This window comes from Tympanuchus pallidicinctus, unplaced genomic scaffold, assembly GCF_026119805.1.
Source record: "Tympanuchus pallidicinctus isolate F22 unplaced genomic scaffold, pur_lepc_1.0 scaffold5, whole genome shotgun sequence".
Lineage (NCBI taxonomy): Eukaryota > Metazoa > Chordata > Aves > Galliformes > Phasianidae > Tympanuchus > Tympanuchus pallidicinctus.
In genome coordinates, this window is record NW_026294769.1 from 43,341,373 (window position 1) to 43,358,101 (window position 16,729).

General features: G+C 40.7%; 1 protein-coding gene and 1 long non-coding RNA gene across 2 annotated transcripts in view; one reads left to right on the forward strand and one right to left on the reverse strand.

Annotated features, from left to right (window-relative positions):
- The first annotated feature begins 7,616 nt into the window (after positions 1-7,616).
- The window catches only part of PREX2 (phosphatidylinositol-3,4,5-trisphosphate dependent Rac exchange factor 2), a 216,166-nt gene continuing 207,053 nt past the window's right edge, over positions 7,617-16,729 (forward strand). The window contains exon 1 of the mRNA XM_052704868.1: positions 7,617-7,642. The gene's annotated coding sequence lies outside the window, so the exon portion shown is untranslated. The remainder of the gene's footprint in view (positions 7,643-16,729) is intronic.
- LOC128091607 (uncharacterized) overlaps positions 11,055-16,729 on the reverse strand; it is a 102,695-nt gene continuing 97,020 nt past the window's right edge. The window contains exon 2 of the long non-coding RNA XR_008211486.1: positions 11,055-11,147. This is a non-coding gene — a long non-coding RNA (uncharacterized LOC128091607). The remainder of the gene's footprint in view (positions 11,148-16,729) is intronic.

A 16,729-nucleotide genomic window follows, 5' to 3' on the forward strand; every position in this document is an offset into this window, starting at 1 on the left:
ATATTTGCTTTACAGATTAAAATTTGGCTTCGTTTGAGCTGGAGAGAATTTTACTTTTGGCTTCTGTTTGCAAAATGGCTTGGCTATTCTAAAATGTTTGCTTTTAAGATGGAATCCTGGCTTCGTTGGAGTTAAGGATAATTTTAATACGAGCTTCTGTAGCTCTAGACTTAAATCTTACCTTTCTGCAATATTCCCTAGCAGTAAAATGCAGGAAAATATGAGAAAGGAAGAGAGTTCAAGCACCAAAACTGAATAGTGAAGATAAATAACAGCATGTGGAATAACACTCAAAATGAGATACTGCTATCTCCCTGAACATGCAATTCTTCTGCCTGTTTAAAATGAATTTTAAATTACATCCTTAGAATTGCAGAGAAGTTGGAAAGACAATCAGAAATAGCTTTAACAGAGACTGGAATAGTGAGGGGTACCACAGATCCCTCAGTCCCACTCTGGTCCATCAGTTTAAGTTATAGGAGTGACTGAGCAGGATGCAGGGAGAGCTGGAACATCATAGAACTGGCAGCTAGGAAAGGACTGAAATGCTCCAGACAAACCTGGAAGTTATGCATATGGTAACACGTCTGGAAAGATGGGGCCATAAAACTTGTACCCAGTTAAGCAAAGAATTTTGGAGGAAGAAAGTCAGAGGTGGAAAGATGAATTGCCATCATCAGGGTTCTGGTGTGCAGCTTTGCCTTGAAGGTGTTGAGAGCGTATGGAGGAGTAGGAGAAAGACTGGGACATAGTCTCCCTCTTAAAGAGGTGGGATTTAGCAGAGCATCCCACACTTTACAGGGAGCACAGGCTGCAGAAGCAGAAGCAATCCTAGATGGAATCCTACAGAGGGTGGAGAAGAAGAGGAACAGGCTGCCCAGAGAAGCTGTGGAGGTCCCATCTCTGGTGGTGTTCAAGGTCAGGTTGGGGAACCTGATCTAGCACTTGGCAACCCTTCCTGTAGCAGAGGTTTAGAACTATGATGATCTTTGAGGTCCCTTCCAACCCATGCCATTCTATGATTCTGTGGTGTGAAAACAAGAAAAGCTTCAAAAAGGGAGAGTGGGCAAGCAGCCTACCATTGGTACTTGAGCTTGAGAACATGCCATTTATTGAGAAGTCTGTAATTGCACAGAAGAACTGAAAAAGGGAAATAGTTTCTTACAAACACTGTTTATATCTTTGAGCTGTTCCACGTCTCACCTCTATGAGAAGGTTCATGTTGCCAGAATGAATGATCCCTGCTATGTCTGTTAGTGTCACAATGGTACAGAAACAGAAGGTTAAACAAGTCTTATGTCATTCTAGTTCAAGTCACACTGGTTAATGCTAAATTGGAATAAGTGTGTTCACGCTGGGTTTTGCACTGCTATAACTAGATTTAAATAATTGAAGTTGATGGAGTGCAATGTCCTTTTAAAGAACTGGTCTGTTTCTTTTAACTCACACTGAGACCTTGAGGCCTGAAGGATAGTAAGAGTGACTCTTCTGATTCTGAGCTAGGTTAGGTTTGGGGTCTGAAAGAACATGAAAGCAATGTAATACATACGTGAAAGTCATGGTTGAGTTAACTTTGTGTAGTCAAGAGTGCCACTGTAGCTGATAGCCTGAGAACTTAGCACTGCTTAGGGCTGGTTATCCAGTTTGTGCTGAGCTTTGTACTGTCAGGGACAGGTGGCGTTGCTACCTGAGCCGGCATAAATTTAGTTGGGCTGCTAGGCATTGCATTGGCAAGATACCTAAGGTGTTCTCTTCTTTAAGTTCCTTCAACCTCCTGTTAAGCCTAACACAGACTTGTGTTCTTCATAGGTCTGCTGATAGCTGGTGCTGGGGAAACTGCCACCATCACCTTTCTATTGCTGTGGTCTAAGACATGGTGGCATAGGAAGGAAGGAATGATCGGCTGGGTTTATAATAATGGATCAGTGCTGAGCATTGCCTTGAAGTGTATTCAAATGTAATTATCTTTCTAAAATGAATTACAAGTGTCCATTAAAAGTGATTAATTTTGCAATTAAGAATCTTGACACTGCAGCTTACATGGGGATGCTGCATTACTGTAACCAAGTCCTTTCATTTGTGTGAAAGGCACTGACATATTATAAAACAATTCTCAAACTCTTTCACTTGAAATATTTCCATCTTCTGCCATTGTTCTGTTGTTCTACAGAAGGATAGAAACACAAATATTATTTTCCATTTTGTAGAAATGAAAGACATTTAAACCTGGGTACACATTAGAAACAACTAAAGGAAATCTGATGCGTAACATGCAAATCATCAGGACATCAGTGCCCATTGGGAGTCTTTAGAAACAATTCTGGTAGATAGCATTTGATGACAATATTGTATAACCTGAGAAGTTCTGTTCCTTAGCATGATTTAATCTTGGAAACGATCATAGAATCAATCACAGAATTATAGAATGGCCTGGGTTGAAAAGAATCACAATGATCATCCAGTTTCAACACCCCTGCTATGTGCAGGGTCGCCAACCACCAGACCAGGCTGGCCTTGAATGCCTCCAAGGATGGGGCATCCACAGCGTACCTAGGTATGCTTGTATTCATAGCTTTCTTCACAAATATGAAATTCCTTTTTAAAACAACCCATAGGAATGAAAAGTTTCTTAGAGGGACCCGTGACAGGTAACGCTGTGATGGAAAGCTTGTTCTATCTTGAAATTTTACCATAAAACATGCATGGTTACTTCACTTTCAATTTTTAGCTGAGCTCTGAAAAAAATGTTGATCTTGAAAATTGTGTAATATTCTTTCTTTTTTTTTTTTGGATGGGGGAGGATATGAATGGAGGGAGAGTGGTGTATGTAACTGGATGTACAAATTGCAGTGTGTCTGTATGTAGACTTTGTATCAATGTCTCTTTATCCTTGGTAGAAAACACATCATAAAGCATTCAAGGCCAGGCTGGATGGGGCTTTGAGCAACTTGGTCTTGAGGGAGGTGTCCCTGCCTATCGCAGGGGGTTGGAACTAGATGATCTTAAAGGTCCCTTCAAACCCAAACCATTCTATGATTCTATGATTTCCTATATCTGAAACTAAGGGATTTTTATTTGAGTGAAAAGTCAGCCTTTTATTTGAGTGAAAAATCAGGCAAGCAGATTCTCTAGTATTTGTCTCTTGATGAAAATTTTAAACTTGGAATAAAGGAATTTTAAAAAAATCTTGCACTTCCTATACGAATTGTGTGCATTTACTTTCTATACAAATGACTTATGTCTACTAATATGCTGAACATTTATTGCAGAGTCCTCCAATTTCTGTACCTTGCAGTCATTAAAAATATTAACTTTCTCTAACTTCCTGTAAGACTGGATGTGTTTTGCAGTTGGGAATGCTAGGGTATGGAGAAGCCGAATGATTTGCCCCAGATGAAAGAGCATGTCTTTGACAACTGTAAGCCTAGAATTTGGGTCTCCTAGCAGTTACCACTGGAGTGTTTGCCATTAGTAAGTTTCTATTAGATTGTATTTTTAATCTAGAAGGCAAACATATGAATTCTAAGAATCCTAAATTTGTCTAACCACATTCAGGCATAGATACAATTTCAGTTATTTTATTCCAAAGGGAGAACAGTATTCACAAGAAAAGATCATGTTCAGTATCTAGTTTGAACATACACACAATATTTGCATTTATTGGATACCCACTAACGATTTCTTCTAATGTTAAGAAGAAACAAAGAACAATGACCATGTTTATTTTGAAACACTAATAAATCTAAGTGACTTCTGAATGTGTGAACAATGCTTATAAATGTTTGATAGCAGCTACTGTGCACAAAAAGATGACAGGAACTGGGTTTTCATTTATGTAAAATACTGTATACCATATGCGCACATGAAAATATTTAGAAGGAAGAGGTACTTTTGAAAGAAGTTGTTCAGTGAAGTGGTGTGGCGTGAGACTTCCCAAACAACTCACAGCTGCAGAAGTTCTGCAGTGGACTATCATTATATCATCAATTGAATGGTTTTAAGAGGAAAAGAAACATTACATAAAATACCATCCTGAGTAGAGGTGAAACAGAAACAAATTGTTGTCAATTAACTAATGTTAATTAATCTCTCAGCTGTACTGGCATGAAAAGTATCTTTCCTCCTCCTCCTTTCTCACCCTTAACATTGCCTGGTAATTATCAGGTCAATTTACCATCTGTGCTTAGAATGATACTTGGACTGCCCTTCCTCAAATTTGGATGCCTCAATTGCTTGAAAGCGTATATAATTAGGTACCACATGCTTCAGAGCTTTACGCAACTTGGGTACTGAAAAACATTGAAAAGACTGAAAAATATGAATAGTGAAAAGTACTGGTATTGCAGGATCCTGTCATTCCAGTTCTGAAATGTTAAAGAGGCAGGGAATAAAGTCTAGATTGGGCAAAATATTTCAGAACTGGGAACAGAAGTAAAGGAAGAGGACTGCCTGGCTTACATTTAATGCACACAGCCTGAGACTGAGAGACGATTTTATTAATGTTTATAAATATCTCAAGTGTGGGAGTCAAAGGGACATGGCCAACCTCTTTTCAGCAGTCTATGGGGACGGGACAAGGGGACACAGCCATAAAGTGGAGCATAGGAAGTTCTGCACCAACATGCAAAGGAACTTCTTCACAGTAAGGGTGACAGAGCACTGGAGCAGGCTGCCCAGGGAGGCTGTGGATTCTCCTTCTCTGGAGACATTCAAGACCCACCTGGATGCCTACCTGTACAGCGTACTGTAGAAAGCCTTCTTTGCAGGAGGGTTGGACATGATGATCTCTAGAGGTCCCTTCCAGCCCCTACAATTCTGTGATTCTGTATCCCAGGGCTGGGGCTGCTCTCATGTTCCCTAGCTGCCCAGCTCCTGGCTGGGGTGGTGGGGTGGGACAGACTGCTAGGCCCTAGTCTGAGGCCCTGGTGGATCCCATCGCATCCAGCTGTGGTTTGCAGGGAGCCTTTGCTGCTCCCTGGTGTGAATTTGATATTTATCTTCTCCATCTTGGTAGGTGAAGCAGTGAACATGCTCATAGTCTCACAGTTGAAAACACCTGAAAAACCACCATTTAAAACACTTCCAGCTGTTATGTTACTGTCCACGGACACAACCAAATGAAAACAGTGAGCAATAGTAGTTCAGCAGAGTAGAAGATGCCTTCACCCTCTTTCACTTTTCTGAGTAGTGTCAGTAGTTGGCAGCTTGATAGTTCTGTAAGACATGCCTTTCTCTGCTGTTTCACAACAAGCGTTTTTTTCACATACCATCCTTCACTCTCTGTGTAATTGTGCAAGTTGGATAATGTCTTATAATAACAATTCAACGCGGCGTATGTGGAGCTTAGTAAAGAAGTTGAAAAAACTCCATTCAGAATCAATTATGAGTTCAATTACTCAAATATGAGTTCAGCTACCTTGCTAAACTTTAAAAGGCAATTGTGTTTCTCCAGCACAGTGGTGTCTTGCTTTCCTGCCCACAACAGGACCATACAAACTATGAACATTTTTGAAACCAGGCTCCCTGGAGTGAAAGCTCTCCTTACTGTAAAACATCAAGGCTATGGAATCTTTTCCCAAGAATGAGATACTGTTTGCTGCCCTATCTCAGTGCAAAGCTGTGAAGATCCATGTGGATATGGGTCATTTGTCCAAGTAATGTCTTGGTTGTTATATAAGTGTTCTGGCAGAATTTCATTTTTCTTCCTCTGATACAGTTTATTGCCAGGGACAAAAAAAAAGCGAATGCGATCAGAATACTGCTGTTTCTGGGAAAATGGAAAATATACCTGCATGTTCTTTGGTTAAATTTTGTCAAATTGGCTGATATATCTGATAGCCAGAATTAGACTTTCCGTGCACCATGGAAACAGTTTCCATAGTGAAAATCTCTCAGCTCAGAGACAGTTCTCCCTGGATTAAACCCAAGGATTCAGACTATCTAGAGCATCCTCTAACAGCTGTGAAGGTCAACACTTAAGAGAAAGCTGCCATCCAGCTATCCTAAGTTGTACCATTCTGCTGTTGGAATATTTTCTTATCCTCTAGAGCATGAGAAGTGCCATGATGTTTCCTCCCATTCCATGTGTCTTTGGTATTCAAAATGACATTGGGTGATTTGGAGGCAGTTACACATTCTGTAAGTATTGTCAGTAACCTGCCAGAAATACAGAAATACAGTGACATCTCTATGTAGTAATCCTCCTCTGTAACACCTTAAAAAGTTACTCCATAGTAGAGGAACTGCTTTTAATTGATGTATGAAGGATTGAGAGACTGAAAAGCATACAAGGGTAAGGTCTTTCACATTAAATGCAATGTTGCTTGTCTGAAAGTTGATTAAGGTAGAACTGTGAGATCTTGAATGCTTATAGATCGACATCTTAACAAAGTCCAGGAAGAGTGCTAGTTGGGGGTTGCAATAGACTGTGTCAAAAAGACAAGTTAATTCCTAAACACCGCTCTAATAAATGGAAATAAGAACTGTATTAAATTAAATGTTCTTTGAGAAGAGATTATCTAGTGGACTGAAGGCACGGTGCAACAGTTTCTATTTCCCAGGAGGTAAGACAGCTCTGGCTTAAAGCCCATTCTAGTTCAGCGGTGAGATAGATAATGGCTATTAAACAACAAAAAGGCAATATATAATAATAAAAAAGCATAAATATATAACATTTTCTACACTTCATAAATTATGAATTATGATGGGACATTGAAGCATCAGAGAGGAATTCATGGCTAGCAGACGTAGGAACAAAAGAGATTTAAATACACTGGGTATGGTGTAAATCCTAGCAGTGGCAAAAAGCCACTGCTTGACAAAGAAATCATTAGTAACAATGCAGGAATAGCAGAAGTGTTCACTAGGAGAATCTGTTATGTGCCTGGAAAGAAGCAACATTATATCCTCATATCACAAGAAAAACTGTGTCTTGGTTCCTTGTAAGTATAAGAAAAGACTGGATTTCTGAGAAGTTTCTGGAATAATCAAATACAGTTCCATATTATGAATTATAAAGTGGAGATGGCTGCTGCAGGTAAGCATAAAGTTTTTGGCCCGAGGCAAGTTCTAGGGAATCAGAGAAAGTGTTTATTCAAGGTGCAATTAGAAATAAAGTCTGAGGATTGAAGTGGAAGCAGTGCTAGGTGGTGTGATTTGTACAAAAAGCTACCTCAGAAAATTGAAATTGAGTATGCTTGACATTGGTTTACAAAGTATAAGCTATTCCTCTTTGAGCTGGCTTGTTAAAGATAGCCATGCAGGTGAAATATATTCACATTCTCAGGAAGTGTAGGACGTGATTTCATATACCATGATGTTCTGTTGAGCACAAACCAGGAATAACTCTATACAATATTAATAAAGTGTGAATGCACAACTGAAGAACCATCTGAGAGATAAACATAGAAAGTAGTGATTACTGGGTATAGCAGGAAATGCTACAAGTCATGGCTTGAAGCACTAATTGTGCACCTGGTGGGAAGGCAGGGTCAACCCAGGGGAGCTTAGGTGCACACGATGCACCTGAGTGACTGAAAGGGGTGGAGCCAGGATCCACCCCTTCTCAGTGCTCATTTAAGGGTTGGCAGTGGAGACAAATGTATCTTGCTGGGGATCTTTGCATAGCTGAAGCATTCTGAAGGTAAGCAGCTTCTTTTCTTCTTTTCTGTGCCTTTGGCTGCTGTATGTGAGCAAATCTTCACTTGCTGAAGTCTAGGACCTTGCTGGTCTTTCTATTGCATTACAGACAGCATATGTAGCAATGTTATTATATAATAATGGAAGTATTAAGTTTTAGTACTTTCATCTGTGATTTGGAAGTAAATATAAAATCACTACTGGAAAACACATACTTACAAAACAAATTCCTCCTTTGCAGTAAGTGAAAGAGTAATGATTATTGCAATAAATTACAAAGGGTCCTTTGGCTTAAGTTCAGTATGACCTGATTTTTCTGTCTGCAGGTAAATATTTTAGAACACCTTAGAAAAGTATCCTGCATCTTACAGGATTAATGCTAAATGTGGAATGGGCCATCAGATGAGGTGGTTTAGTGGAAAGCATCAAACAGTTGCCGTTATCACTAGGAAGGTGAACTGATCACCCACTATGTGTCAAATATCAACATGAAAGCAAAAGATGGTAAAGGACAAAAAAAAAAAAAAAAAAAAAACACCCACAAACTTACTATACTGTTGGGAGAGAGTAGAGGTCTTTTTGACTGGACCTGGTTGCTTGTGCCAGCCAGTTCTAGTGGGTCTGTATTGTCTTAACAACTGCCCCATGTGGTGGATGTAGCTAATAACTCTAAGAAGTGTTTCTTACAATGAAACAGTTGGACAAATCACTTAGTGAATGGAAAGTAAGGGTATCTTTTGGAGTCCTGAAATGCTTCAATAATTCAGTGACAAAATTTTAAAAACCAAGAAACTGGAAGGACGATATATTTAGAATTTACTGTGCTGTTTCTGTAGTGGAGCCCCAAGTAGCTGCAAAGACATATCCTGTTTTTCTAGCTGGTGCAAATCATTTGTGGAATGAAGTAGGTAATTGCAGATCAAACTTCCATGCCTTCTTTTGGCACTTGATCAAGAGCTAATTACTTTGAACACTGAAATGGCATTCTGAATCTAATGATTCTCAGTGTAAAAAAAAAAAAAAAAAAGACATGTTCCCTCTTTATTTTCTCCTTCACACTACACCAGTGAATAAGCAACTCTCCTGCTTCTCCTAAGACTTGGTTGCTAGTGACAGCAATACCATTGGAAGATCTGAAAATAAGGGCAATCCTACCAAGATAAACATGTATTTGTGAATAAAACCATAATTTAAGGTTCTGCACTCTTTATTACCTGATACTTCAGTTTTTCTGCAGGACTTTAGTCTCACGGGCTTGTAGAGCTGGAGGAGACACTGCCTAATTTGCAAATCCAGTGCTAAAACCAAAAGCTGCTCTATGGGAAAAGCAGACCTGCCTCCAGACCAGAGAACCTGTCAATTCTGTGGGAAGTAATTCTAGCTCTCTCACTAAGCATGATACTGTATGAGAAATAATGAAGGTATTTGCAACAGATGTGTTAAGAAGCCCCTTTGCACTAGTAACACTGAAGGAAGTGCTTACATGGTTTTGATCTAAAACTAATGTAGGTTTAAGCCACAGTTTATGACTGTAATGATTTAGAACGCAGGGGGAAGGGGGTGATATGAACCTGTTTGAAGCGCTAAGCAGGATCTTGGTCCCTCTGGTCCTTCAGCTGTGCCTAGCAGCACTTCAGCAGAAGAAAGGAGCATCCTTGGTGTAGAGTACTCTTAGATTTCATCTTGACTTCTCATTCTAACAAACACTGAGGTTTGATGTTTCACAACTTCCTTCTGAGTAATTAGTTCCTAAATTCTAATGAAAGCTGGGTCTTCTAATGAAAGCTGGAAAAACTTTTCTGGGGTTTGAAATGCATAAAATCTGTTCCACCGAGCTGATCTCTACATAATTACTGAAAATATACCGGTCTATTCAAACACAGCGATTCTCCAAGGAAAATCTTCATTTTAAAAACATTAAAATCTATTCTACTTAATTTCAGAGTCTCTGCTGTATCTTTCACTTTGATTTTACTATCCAGTTTATGAAACTACTGGCATTTAAAAAAAAAAAAAAAATAAAATCATTCATTAAGAAGGCTACCATGACATAGAAGAATTTACTTCTGTCTTCTGCCATCTAGTGACAAAAATGAAGTACCTCATTCTATACTTGATGCAGCAAGGAATGTGGTCTCTGAGGACAAGGAGAGGGCTGAGGTCCTCAATGCCTTCTTTACGTCTGCCTTTAATAGCCAGGCTTTTTATGCCTCGATCTGGAAGTCTGGGGCGCTGCTCAGAAAATGCCCCCAGCAATTTCGGTGGAGACAGTCAGAGTGCTCCTCCTCTGCCTGGACTGTCACAAGTCCATGAGACCGGATGGGCTACAACCTCAGGTCCTGAGGGAGCTGGTGGAGATGATTGCCAAGCCCCTTTTGGCCATCTATCAGCGCTTCTTGTTAACTGGTGAGGTCCCAGAGGATTGGAGGCTTGCTGATGTGACTCCCATCTTCAAGAAAGGCTGTAAGGAGGATCCGGGGAACTATAGGCCTGTTAGCCTGACCTCAGTACCAGGGAAAGTTATGGAGCAAATCATTTTGGATGAGACTGCACGGCATGTGTGTGGTGTCCAGGGGATCAGACCCAGGCAGCACGGGTTCGTGAAAGGCAGGTTGTGTTTGACCAACCTCATCTCTTTCTATAACTGGGAGACCAGTCTGACAGATGAGGGAAGGGCTGTTGATGTAGTCTGCCTAGACTTCAGCAAAGCCTTTGACACGGTCCCTCACAGGCTTCTCCTGGGGAAACTGGCTGCCCGTGGTCTGAACAGATATACCCTTCTTTGGGTAAGGAACTGGCTACAGGGCCGTGCCCAGCGGGTTGTGGTGAATGGAGTGAAGTCCAGCTGGCGACCTGTTTCAAGTGGTGTCCCCCAGGGGTCAGTACTGGGGCCCATCTTGTTTAATATCTTTACTGATGACCTAGATGAGAGCATTGAGTGCACCCTCAGTAAGTTTGCAGATGGCACCAAGCTGGGAGGTGGTGTTGATCTGCCTGAGGGTAGGGCGGCCCTTCAGAGGGATTTAGACAGGCTGGATCACTGGGCTGAGGTGAATGGGGTGAGGTTCAACAAGGCCAAGTTCCGGGTCCTGCACTTTGGGCACAACAACTCCATGCAGTGTTACAGGCTTAGGGATGAGCAGCTGGATGAATGTGAAGAAGAGAAGGACCTGGGGGTGTTGGTTGATGCTCGTCTGAACATGAGCAGGCAGTGTGCTCAGGTGGCCAAGAGGGCCAATGGCATCCTGGCCTGCATTAGAAACAGTATGGCCAGCAGGAGCAGGGAGGTGATCATCCCTCTCTACTCAGCCCCTCTACTCGAGGTGAGGCCGCACCTTGAGTACTGTGTTCAGTTTTGGGCTCCTCACTACAGGAAAGATGTTGAGGTCCTGGGGTGTGTCCAGAGAAGGGCAATGAAACTGGTGAGGGGTCTGGAGCACAAGTCTTATGAGGAGCGGCTGAGGGAGCTGGGATTGTTCAGTGTGGAGAAGAGGAGGCTCAGGGGAGACCTCACTGCACTGTATAACTTCCTGAAGGGAGGTTGTGATGAAGAGGGGTTTGGCCTCTTCTCCCAGGCAATGAGCAGGACACGGGGTAATGGCCACAAGTTGTATCAGAGGAGGTTTAGATTAGACATAAAGAACTTTTTCTCTCAGAGGGTGATCAGGCACTGGAATGGCTGCCCAGGGAGGTGGTGGAGTTGCCATCCCTGGCAGTGTTCAAGAGGCGTCTGGATGACGTGCTGCGTGATATGGTTTAGTGCTTGTGGTGGCAATGGTGATGAGGAGACGGTTGGACTAGATGATCTTATAGGTCGTTTCCAACCTTGTGAATCTATGATTCTACCTCCGGTAGCTTACTTGCTTGTGCAGCTTTAAACTGTGCATGATAGTGGGATTGTTTCAGTTGGTGTTTAGCACAATAATATAGGTTAAAAATAAGGAAGAAGTACTTCCATGCTTACTTACTTTATGACTCCTTATGACTCCTACATAAGCACTAAAACCTTACAGCCTTTAGAATGTATTTGGCCTTGAAACAAGGTGTAAAGGAACTTAGCATGACTTAGTAAAACCCTATATGATCAATCAAGTAAGCATGTGTATTTTTACATATAGTTTTGGGGGTAATATGAAATACAATAACCAGCAGTCGGTATAGTATACTATTATCCTCTTTGTGGTTTGGGAGATGTCATGAGGTACTGTTTCAGCAACCCAGGTGAAGCATATGGAAGCTTTCTGCACCAGTTTCCAACAATCCAACTCTCTCAGTGAGAGCTATAAAGAAGGTGAGACAGGAGGGACTTTCCCAAGGCAAGATGGTATGACCAGCACTTTGTGGAGATGAATTCAAGCTTTCTTTGTAGTGAGGTGAATGCTGTTATGTTTTTCCATCCTTTGTCAATCTATTCCTTCACTCTACTTGTCTGTTAGTTTCCAGGTCTCATAGTAAGAGATAACTGCATCTTCCTCTTTTCCTTCTTCCTTCCTCTTTGCAGCAATTCTTCTGCAGGCTCTTTTTAACTTGCTTACTTCTTAGCCTAGCTGCCTTTTTCAGTTTGCTCTAGAACTTTCACCCTCCTGTGATTATTTTTCTCTTCAATACAATCACTACCGCTTTCCTCCCATTGAATCCCCTCCCACTCTTAGTCATGCTTTTTCTCACCTGTTCCTCATCCTTCTAGATCTGGATTGCAGTCCCAAGCAGTCTAGTCTGATCTCATAGCTATGTCTCTTTCAAGAAGAGGATTGAGTTAGAAACCTCTTGAAATCCCTTTCAGTCTGAATTTTCCTGTGATTCTACGCAAAACTCTGAAGAGAAGGCAGATTCATAGAATCATAAGCTTTTTAGTGGGGAGAGACCTCTAAGGGTCATTTAATCCACTCCCCTGCAATGAACAGGGACGCCTACAGCTAGATCAGTATGCTCTGATCTGGCCTAACCTTGAATGTCTCCAAGGAGGGGTATTCACTTACATCTATGGGCAACCTGTTCTAGTGTTTCACTACCCTTATTGGTTTTTTTTGTTTTTTTTTTTTTAAAAACCAACTCTTATATCCAATCTAAATCACCCCTCTTTTAGTTTGAAACCATATCCTCTTGTCTCATTGCGACAGACTCCACTAAAGAATTTTTCCATTTCTTTCTTGTAGCTTCCTTTTAAATAGTGAGGTCTTCTCAGGGCCTAGTTTATCTAGTTGACTGTTCTCTGCATACACTTATTAACTTATTAACTTTTTGCTGTTAAATTCAATGTCCATTCAATAACATCAATAACAAAATACCGCTGTCTTGTTATTGAGCAGTACAAACTTATTATCACAGGTGCAACTACAGTGATAACACTTGATAATTCAGTGTTGCACAAATACACCATCAATACCATAGATCAACTGATTGGGGTAGCAATCACATTCTGGCTAAATCTGTAAGATGGCAGTAGGAAGAGAGTTTTGAAGGAGTAAGGTGGAAAACAAAACAGTGAGTCTAGCTGCAGTTATACTGAGAATAGTTCTGACCCTGGACAACTTGTTTTTTCAGCAAGTTTCTTAACGCAACTTTCAAATCTTTGTGGAATTTATTATTGTTACATCTTACCTTCTTCTCTGTACTTGCAGTATTATTTGAATTGTAGATCCTGAAGAGGATCAATACTCATTGCACTAGCAACTGTATCAACAAATTTTAAAATAAAGGAGTTTTGTGGAAGATAAGAGTAAGGAACATAATTCATGTTTTCTTGATGTTGTTTCCCATTCAGAAGAACACTTTGAATCCCATTTCCTTCCCTCAGCTAATTAATTTCTTGTGCAGACTTTTTTTTTTTTTTTTTTTGGATGGAGCTTTCAAATGAAGAGAAATCCTCTCCAATGATAAAGAAGCAAGGCAGTTGGACTGCTGGTAATAACTGATACAGAGGCGCTAAGTTAGGACATTTTAAAAGCAGTAAGCTTAACATTTATTTGTGTTCACAAAACGTAAGCTGAGAAACTGTACTCATTTCTAAGGTGCACTGACAATTTTTGTTTTGTTAACTTATCTGTTCACCTGTTCCATTTGTAATGGGAAGCAAGGTGTATGCATACCTACAAAAGCATCTGCATGAACAATGTATATAAATTTTATTGTATAAGTAGATGTTAACAACATATCACATTATTATATTAAATGCTAATGCAAAATGCAGCCTGCTAATTGTTTAAGAGAAGTGGCCTTTATGTCTGTTATTGAAGGATCCTGCCTCAGCTTCAGATACTGATAAAGATATCTAATACCAGCATCGTGTGTCAGCTGTTCTTCAGGAAGATCCAGAAATTCAATGGTGGAACAACTTAGCATAAGAGATGAGTGAGGTAGAAGAATCAGGCTCTATGCTTGATTAGAGGTCCTCTGATATCCTGAGCTAGTGTCTGACTATGATATAAATGTCATTCTAAAGTGAGTGAAATTCACAAGAAAAAATTGATCTTTCCAGACCACTGGACAATGACATCCCTCCCGCACACTTATCACTTCTGTCTGAGTAGTAGCTTAGCCTGTCCTTGTGCGCTGTCTAGGCTTTGGATTGACATTCCTATCACACTTCCACTGTTTTATTTGAACTCAGATGGTCCAGAGTTTATGATACTGACCTGAAGAATATGGTTCAGTTTTGGTTCAAGATGTTTTGTTGTGGTAATGAGGCAAAGTTTTACAGACTCACATAAACAGGGTATTAATACACAGATGGTATCTACTAAACCTGGCTATTTGGCATATACTGTATAATTTACTTCCCTTTTAAATTATCTTCCCTCTAACTTTGCAGATTTATGAGCATAAACTCAGATATATGTAGATTAAGACTACGTGGTAGCACTTACGCCAGTTAGTGAAGCTCTTGTGATTAGTAGGCAGATGTCAATATACTTTTGTGTCAAGAAAGCTATGTGGGAAGGAAGTGAGAGAATGAATAGAGCTATGAATCTTCCTAGCACTTGTCACAGAAGTGCTCTATAATGGGCAAAGTTCACTCACAAATTATTCCTTCACCTTTAGTGAGAGAAAATTAGAAGTTTTGTGGGTAGACCAAGCCACAATGTGTGTTTCAGGCTGCTATTGGATGATGTAGTATGTGTTAATCTCTTTTCTCAAGACTATATCAATAGTCTAACTATACAGGCAGCCAGGGAGCAGCAGTGCAGGAAAAACAAGATCACAACTGAATATGATATTCCTGATCTGTGACTCTGCTGTGCTTTAAACCCACAGGCAGCTTAGCAAAAACTGTCCACCAGGGGGATTGATTAAACCACTATAAAAGTAAAACTAATGTGCAGAGATAAAAACAGTTTAAACAGAAAAGGAAGTGAAAACAACAACTATATATAATACACGCAAAGCGTTTGACTTGGTTGCTCACACCATCCTTATCCCTAGATTGGAGGCATATTGGTTTGAAGTGTGGAATACTTAGTAAATAAGGAATTCATAGAATAATAGAATGGTTTGGGTTGGAAGGGACTTTTATGATGATCTAGTTCCAACCCCCTGCTATAGGCAGGGACACCTCCCACTATATCAGGCTGCTCAAAGCCCCAGCCAGCCTTGCCTTGATTGCTTCCAGGGAGGGAACAATCACAACCTTACTGGGCAACCTGTTCCAGTGTCTCACACCCTCAAAGTAAGGAATTTCTTCCAAGTGTATAGTCTAGGTCTATATCTGCATATAAATCAAAGCAAAACTTACTGGCATTCTGTGCTGGGATCCCCAGCATGAGAAAGATGGGGTGACTCACTGTTGGGGTGAGTCTGGAGGGCTACAGCACCTCTCTTATGAAGACAAGTTGAGAGAGTGAGGCTTGTTCCTTCTGGAGAGGGATCTAGGGAGACATCACTGCAGCCTTCCAGTACTTAAAGGGAGTTTATAAATAAACAGACTGGCTTTTTACACTGTCTTAATAGTGATAGGATAAGGGAATGGTTTTAAATTAAAAGGGGAGATTTAGACTAGATAATTAGGCGAAATTTTTTTACAGACAGGATAGTGAGGCACTGGTACAGACTGCCTAAAGAAGATGTGATGCTCCATTCCTGGAGGAGTCTAAGACCAGGCTGGATGGAGCCCTGGGCAGCATAATCTGGTGGGTAGCAACTAGACAAAGCAGGGGGATGGGACTGGCTGGGTTTAAAGGTCCCTTCCAATGCAGACCATTCTGTAATTCCATGGTTAATTTTAAGCAGAGGTCTAGTTTCTATTCTTAATATTTCTATATGTGATTGCTTTGCCTTATAATTTTAGCATGTGAGAAAAAAATTGGGGAAAAAAACCCAAGTTTTTCTGAGATTGCAATAATCATCTCTAGTGCTGGCAATCATTCATTTCTTAAGCAGTTTTTCATTGTCAGTCTTATGACATAGAAAAGAAAATCTCCAAAACCAAGGAAAAAAATGCATTGGAACAACACTGAGGACTGTTGTAGGAACTTGACAGGAAACACTGAGGACAGACCAGCATACTGCTGTTATACCACTCAGATATTTGGGAAATTAACATCTTACAGCTTTTTCTGAAGCTTTGTCAAATAATGGTTGCATTGTTTCCTATGCATTTGTTTTATCCTTTTACAGTGAAGATCGTAGGGCTGGTCCTGGTTTCAACAGAAATGGTGTTTGGCACTGAGAGCACCCTGCTGTTTGGATGTTGCTGGGTGATGGTGCACACCTGGAGCTGGGCTGCTTGATTGAGACCGGGGGTGACATTGTACCACATGACATAATGCAGAGGCATTGCAGTGCCTCACAGTAGTAGGATGTTGGTTGGTGGCTGGAGGGTGGTTATGCTGTGAATATGTACATATCAGTGCATTTTTGATCCTATTTCCCTTTTCTGTCTTAGTTTTTATTTTGGCCCATGAGTTCTGTTTTGTTTCCATTTCTCTCCCTCATCTTCTCATTTGAGGGAGGAGTAAGGGGAATGGTGCCATGGTGCTGAGCTGCTGTGTGGTGTTCAGCACAGGGGCAGGATCACCTCTCTAACCCTGCTGACCGTTCCCCTTTTGATGCAGCCCAGCATATGGTAGGCATTTTAATGTTAATTTAATCATTT